Source organism: Eulemur rufifrons, chromosome 7 (genome assembly GCF_041146395.1).
Source record: "Eulemur rufifrons isolate Redbay chromosome 7, OSU_ERuf_1, whole genome shotgun sequence".
NCBI classification, from domain to species: domain Eukaryota; kingdom Metazoa; phylum Chordata; class Mammalia; order Primates; family Lemuridae; genus Eulemur; species Eulemur rufifrons.
The window spans coordinates 4406317-4415155 of NC_090989.1; the positions used below are offsets into that span (position 1 = coordinate 4406317).

General features: G+C 55.5%; 1 protein-coding gene across 2 annotated transcripts in view; it reads right to left on the reverse strand.

Annotated features, from left to right (window-relative positions):
- MX1 (MX dynamin like GTPase 1) overlaps window positions 1-2510 on the reverse strand; it is a 29647-nt gene extending 27137 nt beyond the window's left edge. For both annotated transcript variants that reach the window (XM_069474936.1, XM_069474937.1), the window contains exons 1-2: window positions 2492-2510; window positions 1541-1636 (exon numbers count right to left, since the gene is read on the reverse strand). The gene's annotated coding sequence lies outside the window, so the exon portion shown is untranslated. The remainder of the gene's footprint in view (window positions 1-1540; window positions 1637-2491) is intronic.
- Window positions 2511-8839: the final 6329 nt, after the last annotated feature.

The window sequence follows — 8839 nt, forward strand, 5'->3', positions numbered from 1 at the left end:
TGAGCCAACGCCCCGATTCTCCCATCACACTGTGCTGAACAGAAGCACGTGTGAGTCAGGAAAGTCTGCGAGCCCTGGCACTGGTTCATGATGCCTTGGCTAAAGAACACATCCCAGACACCAACATGTAAATTGCCCTTTCCTGTCCCCAGGTTTATATGCTTCCAGGGCATGCACGGTTGTATCCTTGTTCGATTTGGAAAGGGAGAGAGGTATGTATTCCTTTTGTAAGGTGTGAAGGTGGTGGTTATGAAAGGTGATCAGTTTTAAAGGGTCCTCATGGAGTTCGCAATCTGGACATGTATGCCCTAAAACTCTCCATGCCTTTGGAAAGACCTCAGGTGCCCAGGGTGTCCTGGGTTCCATGCTGAAGACACCACTCCATCTGCCCCTCTGGAGTGCCAGTGTTCTGGGCTGCGGCTGCCTCAGGTGGCTTTGCTGTAACCACTCAAGAGACATCTTTGGTCCCCAGGACTTGCAGCTCGTGACCATGGTTTGACTCAATCAGCTGAAACAGGACTTTGAGTCTATTCCCTCCCCTGTTTGTTTCACAAAATGAGATTCCCTGAAAGCTAAACCTCATGGCTTTTGTCTGTAAACCATAAATGTTTATTTCTTTCTTGGATCATCTTTGAGGATCAGTTTGGATTTCAGCAGCAGGGCAATCTCAATAGTTCCAGCCAGTTTCTTATTTATCAATGACACTCAGCAACCAAGTGCATCCACCAATTCTGGCCTTGGGAGAATCTAGAGGTGGCGACCCCTGCCTCTCAGCCCCAAATTATTCCTGAAGTATCTCACCTGCGCCCGAGGTTTGCAGAGGGGGCTGCAGGGAATCCGGGCACAGCTCCCACCTCTCTGCTTTCCAGCCCCCCATCCCCTCACTACTGCACACCCCCACTGGTTGGAGCCTGAGATGTGAGTCGGGCATGGGCGGGGTCATGTCCCAGGCTCTTCTCTCATCCTAAGGTTGGGGTTAGGGAGGGGAGCAGCTGCCAGAACTCAGGACGCTCTTTCCATTCCTGCCCAGGACAGGCCTGTGCCTTCTCAAGTACCTGCTGTCCCTGCTGGCGGGAGGGGAGAGGGTGCAATGGCTGCCCCCTCCACTCCAGATTTCAGGGATCAGGAGTTTTCCTGCCACTTCCAGACCCAGCCTACTGCAGTGTTGGCCACATAATTCCTGTGGTGGGGTGAGGACAAGATCGAGGGTTGTCCAGGGGGTTTCCGTCCTTGTGGGGAAGATTCCTCTGCTGAGACCCCACAGAGGAGAGGAGATGGGAGGTAGCATTCAGCCCCCTTCCAGCCCCAGAACCCCTAATAAGGACCACCTACGAGGCATGTCCAGAAAATGCCTAAGATGCAAGAATCTGCAACTTTCCCAACACAATTCAGTCTGGTTTTGAAAATAACTCTTGCAGGACTTAACATTCACTTTTTCTTCTCAGAGTGTTTTTACCTCCGAAGCCTGCTGGCATTTACATTTTTTGTGAATAAAAGGGGGAACAGCTTGCACTTTAGACCAAATGCAACTGCTACCTACCAAAGCAAGCTGAGCTGGGCCTCCGGAGGTGGCAGCAGAGGGCGAGGAAGGAAACAACGGCAGGCGTATGCACCCCCACGGCTACGCGGTCCAAAGCTGAAAAGATGACACCATTAGACATTTTAGGAGCCCTCTGGGACTGACATCTGGGGGTGAACATCCTTTGACCCTGCTTCCGATAAAAATCTTCATTTAAAATTGGACCAAGTAATTCCGACCATCCCACATTCACGGCTCAGCGGTCACCCCCTGGGGGAGGTGCGAGGGGGGAGGCGGGGGCGGGGGGGGGGCAGGTCTGCGCGGCGCGGGTTCCATCTCCCTATGACCGCCCGGCCTCCCCCCACCCCCTCCGCGCTGCCCACCCAACTGCGAAGTCCGGGCCTCCTCCCCAACCCCCAGGCGCCTGGCTTCCTGCTCGGGCCCAGTCTCTGCCCACCGCGCCTTCTTCCCCGGATTGGGACCCCCTCACTCAAGATCGATGGCGACCCCCGGAATCTGCCCTTCCAGGCGACTGCCTGCACTTGGACTCGTGCTGTTTGCACTCCGTAGCAGAAAATTTAAATCCACAGACAGGTGGGCTCGCGGCCCCACGCAGCAGTACCTGCAACGTGGGCTGCAACTTTCCCAGCCCTGCCTCCGCGGAGTCCCTGGGAGACCCCCGACCCCGCTCCCGTCCCCTCCACCTTGCCCGTCTCTAGGGAAAGCCTCCGGTCAGGGGCCTGTTTTTGATGGGCCATCCCATAAGCCTCGGCCGTTTGTCGGTCGGAGCTAGGATGGAGCGTGGCCTGAGCTTGTCCATCATCGCCCGTATTGTTATTATTGTTATTATTACTAGCAGCCGAGAACGTGCCCCTGCAGTGCCCCCGCCCCGGAGCGCTTGCCTCCGCCACGGACGCTCCCCTCTGAGCTCCCCTCGTCGGCCGGGGATGCGGAGCTCGGGGCGACACTCACCGGTCCCTGCGCAGCGCAGATGTGGCGCAGCCACGCGCTCCGCCGCTTTAAGGGGCTCGGGGCCCCGCCCCCGGCCGCGGGGAAACGAAACTCCCAGGCCACGCAGGGGCTGGCGGCCACGCCGGGGAAACGAAACCGAGCCGGCCTGGGGTCCGCGTGCGCCCCACCCCGCAGCACCTGCCTGCAGAGTGGGGGGGCGGTGCTCCTGAGAAATGCAGATTCTTGGGCCGACGCAGACCCCCTGAATCAGAAGCTGGGGCGGCGCCCCGCGGCCTGCGTTTGCCTTTTCCAGGATTCAGGCGCTCCAGCCGCTGCTCTTACTCTAAGTCCTGAGTCATCCAAACCTGGGCTGCAGCCGGTCTCCGGAGCAGGTGCAGTGGCGGTTGGCGTCTTCAGTTCCCGCGATGGGCCGCTGGGATCTGTCGGGCCCCAGCGGGGATTCCCAGCCACTGAGCGCTGATGGCTGCAGCTCCCTCTCGCCCCCCACCCGCACCCCCACTGCGTGCACACCCGCACCATCTTCCTGCTTTCCATTTGCTTTGCCCACTCCAAGGCCTCCCTGGAGTTTGGCTCATCTGATTTCTCCAGGATGGAATTGGGGGAGAGGGGGCTGAGGTCAAGTAGACGCAGGGGTGGCCCTCCCTGTGGGGGCTCCCATTCCCCGGGGCTTACAGCCTGTGGGTGGGGAATGGCATTTCCCTTTGGGGGCTCCTGGCACCTCACCTCCATCCTCCTTAGCACAGCTCAGAGTCCTTAAGGCCCCCAAAGACTCCTGTGATTAGGAAGGGTCATCCCCAAACAGCCCCAAGGCCCAGAACCTGCCCCGGCCTTAGGTCCTGGTCAGGGAAAGCCTGGGTGGAACCAAATTTAGTTCAGGTTAAGATGCTCTTGCCTCTCTGGTGAATGTTCTGGAGAGGGGGGATATGACCACCTCCTTGATGGGGCTGTCACCACCATGAGGGCAGGGTGAGGAAGTCTTACCAAGCTTGTATTTTCCCAGCGCCTACCACCAGGCCTGGCAGGCCCATAAACACTCAGTTACGTGTGAGCTGAATTTAATTGGATTGAAGTGCCCAGCATCAACTGAGGAATGACAGGCTGATATATTTGGAAAGGAGAGCTTTATTTCTCATAAAGGGTTACAGCCCCCGGGTGGCCATTCTGACCACTGGGAAGCAGAGCCTCTGGCAGAAGCTGAGAGCTGCTTGGAGGGAGGGGCAATGAGAATAGGAATTTATGTGGAGTGGGGTGGCTGAGTGCACATATTTGACGAGGTATAGAAGGAGCCAGGGATATTTAAGGAAGGAGAAACATGTGGATGTGCAATGGAGCCCCATGCTATGTTGTGGGACCCATGTTCAGAAAGTGACGGCATTAGCATGATGCAAGGGTGGAGTTTTCGGCCCTCCGACAGCAAGAGGTGAGGCAGAGGCCCTCTGTGCACAGCCTCCAGAGCCTGGCCAGAACCACTCTGTGGTCAGTGGTCTCAGCAGCCAGGAGTGCTGGTTAGTTGTGTCGAAACTGCAAAACAGGAGGAGCAGTTACTAGGTTGGTAGAAGTCAGCAGTGGGGCAAGTCTTTCCAAAGGTCTAGTTCTGTTTAACCCACTAGGGCAGAAAGCCTGATGGCGGTTAGCGAGGGAGGGGGTATAACGAGGTGCGTCTGACCTCCCATCCTGTCCCAGCCCAAATTTCAGTTTTAAGGTTTCTCCGGGGTCCCCTTGGCCAAGAGGGGATCTGTTCAGTTGGTATGGGGCTTAGGATGTTATTTTTATTTCTCACCAGCTATCTCCGTCTCTGGGGCCCCCACTACGGCACAGCCTCGGTCCTGCCCTCTTAGTGTTTTCCTCCCTCCAGTAAAATGTATCCGGCTGTCAAACCTAAAGTAATCAGAGGGGTCAGGATTTAGTTAAAAGAGAGTTTATACAAGCTCACAGTTTCAGGATGACCAGCTAGAAACACGGACTACATGAAATGGGGTCAGAGTAGGGGTCATTTATATAGGCAAAACAGGGAGCAGTATCCCAGCATTCTCCATGCCAGGCTAATGGGTCGTTTGCACACATTTCACTGGTTACAGTTACCTGTTCCAAGGTAACATTACACTGCTTAACATTACACTGTAGAGAGATGACAGTCACAGGGCTCTCTACCTCAGGCATCAAAGAGAGGTATGTTCAAGAGAGGAATGGGTGGCCTGATTAATGTATAACATCTTGTGAACTAAAACAAAATCTTAAGCCCTCCAGGTGACTGAGGGGACCTCCTCTTGGCCAAGGGGACCCCAGAAATACCCTAAAGCTGAGCTGCTGGCCAAGAGAAGGGAGGTCAGATATGCCTCCTCATGCCCCCTCCCTTCTTGGAGATGTCCTTAGCGATTCATTAACAAGCCTAAGACCGTGCAAGACAAGCTTAGACCACACCTGCAGGTCATCAATTTATTTAACAGATCACTTCAGTCTGGGTATATGTCCAGTCTATGTCCAGTGGCTTGTCTCTGACACTTCCTTATCTTAACTTGAAACATCCCAAGGCTTTAGACAAAGCTTCATATCTTTAACCAATTACAAATCAAAGAATCTTTAAATCCACCTAGAACCTGTAATGCACTGCTTCCAAAGGTCATGCCTTTTGGGGGCAAACCAATGTATATCTTCCATGTATTGATTTATGACTTTATGTGTAATTCCTGTCTCCCTGAAGTGTATAAAACCAAACTGTGACCCAGCCATGTGAGACCACTTGCTCAAGGCTTCTTGGGCGTGGCTCTTTGGGCCATGGTCATACATATTCGGCTCAGAATAAACCTCTTTAAATTACTTTACGGAGTTTGAGTTCTTTTCCACTGACAGTCTTAATACAAAATGTCAGGCCATGCACCATGAAGGAAAAACAGCAGCGTTGCTGAGTGAGTCTCCAGGGCCTAACCTCCCTTTGACACAATTAATTGAGGGGTCATGAATTTTGCTTTCTTTCATGGTGCAAAAACACAGCATCCACAGGGGAAGCATAATGGTGACCAAACATTCCCACTCCCTTAGTCCCACTGCCTGTGCAGTCATGGGTTCCCCAGGGGTCTCCAGCTCTCCGGACCTTGCCCAGCCCTCCCGCACCTGCACGGCCTGGCCAGGGAGGGCTGAGCTGGTGTCAGTGGAAAGCCGCCTGCCCGCTGTGTGGCGTGGGCTCCCCACCTCGGAGCAGGTGCATTTCCTCAAATACCTAGGAAGCTGACACCTTGGTTACGGTGCTGCGCGGTGCCCCCCTGAGGCACAGAGCACAATTCCAAACCGCGCAGCTGGTGTTCAGGGCTTCACTGAAACACCCTCTTCACGACATGAACGTCCCCCGCTCAGGGGCTCCTTCTGGGCTCTGCGCTGGGCTCCGGCACCTCTTCTTCCAGGCTGGCGCCCTCTTCCCAGAGCCGTCCGCGCCTGCCCTGCAAGCCCTTCATCACACGTGGCCTTTGCACACTGCCTAGCATCTGCCTGCAGGCTGAGCACCGGCCAGCCGAGGACACGAGGTCCGTGCTGTCTGCTGTGCGCCCGGGATCCTGGCACGAACGCGGTCAGTGTTTCCAGGGTGAACGAACGCTGGGTGGGAGGTCGGCTCTGGCCCTGCAGGGGCGTCCTGGGTGACTCTGAGCCACTCCCCCACCTCCATCGCGAATTTTCCAGGGGATTCAGGTTCGGTTTCGGTTTCATTTCTACTCAGTGTTTCCTAGAAATGAAAGACTGCGCAACGCTAGGCTCCAGATCGCAGGGGACGGGGATTCCGGGAGCTCCTCTGAAAAGAGCCGGAGGAAACGCGAGGAGGGGGCGGTGACAGGAGAAGGGGGCGGTGACAGGAGGAGGGGGGCGGTGTCAGGAGGAGGAGGCGGAGCTGGGAAGAGGAGGGGGCGGTGCCAGGGTCAATAGGGGCGGTACCGGGAGAGGGAGGGGGCGGTGCCAGGGTCAATAGGGGCGGTACCGGGAGGGGGAGGGGGCGGTGTCGGGAGGGGAGGGGAGGAGTGAGGGAGGGGGCGGTGCCAGACACCCCCGGGGCTCGCGGGCCGCTGGTCGCTGTGGTCTCTCTGGCAGCTTTGCTGTTTGGCCGGGACTTGGTTCTGCGGGTGCCCGCGGAGTAGGGGTGCTGGTGGCCCTGCGGAGCAGCCCTATAACCACCTCCCAGGGAATGAGCCCCCTCTAGTGACCCCTGTATCTGGCCTGGGGCCCCGAGTCCAGGGACTGGTTTCGTTTGCCCGTTTTTTTGTGTCCGTTCTGTACCGGTGACATAGATCCGTGCGTCTCAGAGGGCGGCCCCTGGACGGGCAGCATTGACCTTGCCAGGGCACCTGTTAGAAACGCAGGGTGTGGGGCCACCTGAAGACCGCTGTTTCAGAACCTGCACTCTGAGCGGTTCCCGTGGCGGGTGGTCTGGGAAGGCCGCATCTGGCCCGGCTGTGGGCCCTCAGGGACGGGCCCACGCTTGGCCTTCTTGTCGGTCGGGGCCCATGGCAGAGCCCTGCCAGGAGGGGACAGATGCTGAAATTCTGCTGTGCTGGAGGGGCTCTGGGGAGCAGGGGCCCTGGCTTGGTGTACCCCTGGCCCGACCCAGGTCACTGATGTTGACAATACTGGGGAAAGTCCCTGGACTCTCCAAACTCATTTTTCCCAGACAGGACCAGCTGTCCACTGGCATTCACATAAAGAAAAGAAATGTTATATTGTGGTAAATCCTGTCCTATAAGAGGGATAAACTGAGTAAAAGCATTTTCCTTCTCCTTCCTCCCCTCCCCATCATCCTGCCTCCACAGACATTTATGGAGCACCTGCTAGAGCCTATGCTGGGTGCTTGGGATATACACATAAACAAGACGACCAAGCCACTGCCCTAAGGAGACAGGTGGGGCGCAGGTAAGAGCAAAGTGCTGCTCTAGAGGCCCATGGGGCGGGGGGCAGGGGGTACAAGAGAGCCTTTGGGGAGGGGGAGGAGTGGGCCATGAGGAAAATGTTCAGGAAAGGATTCATGGACAAGGTGAATGGCCCGCTTCAAAAATTCATTTCCAATTTCCTGATACAGAGGAGAAACAGGAAAAGTATTGCACATTCATACTTTCCTTGATCCTTGTTTGCATCCCAGACGTGAGGACAGCTCAGCTTTGTGCTATAGATTTCTGCACCCCACAGTGTTGGGTGTGTGCTAGGCACCCAGGACATGCTTGGGTGCGGGCTCACGGCTGTGAGAGAATAGTTCTGCTAACGGCCGCCTCTCGCTCCCAGGGCAGCCTTTCCAGAACTGTTTTAGATTGTGAGCACCTCCTCTGTTCTCACTCCTTCCACCTTAAACGCAAGTGCCTGCAAGTGCCAACACCCTCTCATAACAGCCCAGGCAAGAAGCATTTGGGGCTGGGCCTCCGCTGTCCCTCTCCAGCCCCTCTGAGCAGGGAGGATTTATGGGTAGGAATGCTATTTCAGATGGTCCCCTAGTGCTAAACATGGGCGAGTGTCCGTGACGTTCGTCCTGGTCTGCCCAGCCGGCTTCCAACAGCCGCAGTAGGAGGCGCTGCAGGTCTAGGTAGCCAGGCAGCCTTTCTCCATTGTTCTTAATGGTGAAAATCAGTGCTAATGGAACCCAGCTGTCCCTTATAAACATGTAGTTTGGAGAGTGAGATCTTGGACCTCCCAGCCCTGTCTGGCCTTCATGTGCCTGAGACCCATGGGTGAGCCCAGCCGACACCAGCCCAGGAACCTCCCAGACTTCTTGCAGAATCCGAAGAAAGAACACATTGATGTTGTTTTAAGCCACTAAATTTTGGGGTGCTTATTACACAGCAATAGATAACCGAACCCCCCCGATTCTATATGCTGGGTGGGTAGGAAACAGTAAATCAGTGTCAGCCTTTCCACGATCATTTGGGTTGTTTCAGGCCAGACCTGCTGGCTTTCAAGTTAGAAATAAACCCTCCAAACTGTTGGTCAAGTTTTGCGTTCAGAGTGCATGTGCTTATTTTCTTACGGTCAGGTTTGTTCAGGGTGGGAACCCGAAAAGTGTGTATAGGATGAAATGCATTTACTGGAAAACTTACAGAGTGATCATAAATCCTGTGAAACAGTAGCTGCGGGAGTGTGGAGTCTGGAGTCCGGAGGTTGTAAACCTAACTCCAACCACGGACAGTTGCAGCGATGATGACATTCCTGTCCCCCTCCCCCCCCTCCGATATGAACGAAGCTACCCCTTCCCTATCCCTGTAGGATGATATGGACGCAGGGGTCCCACAAATTTGTTGTTTAAAAAAATTTATTACAGTGGCTGCTCTGGCCCAGTTACTCACTCCCCCCAGAAAACCCTCTATAAAACCCAAGCTTTCCCCT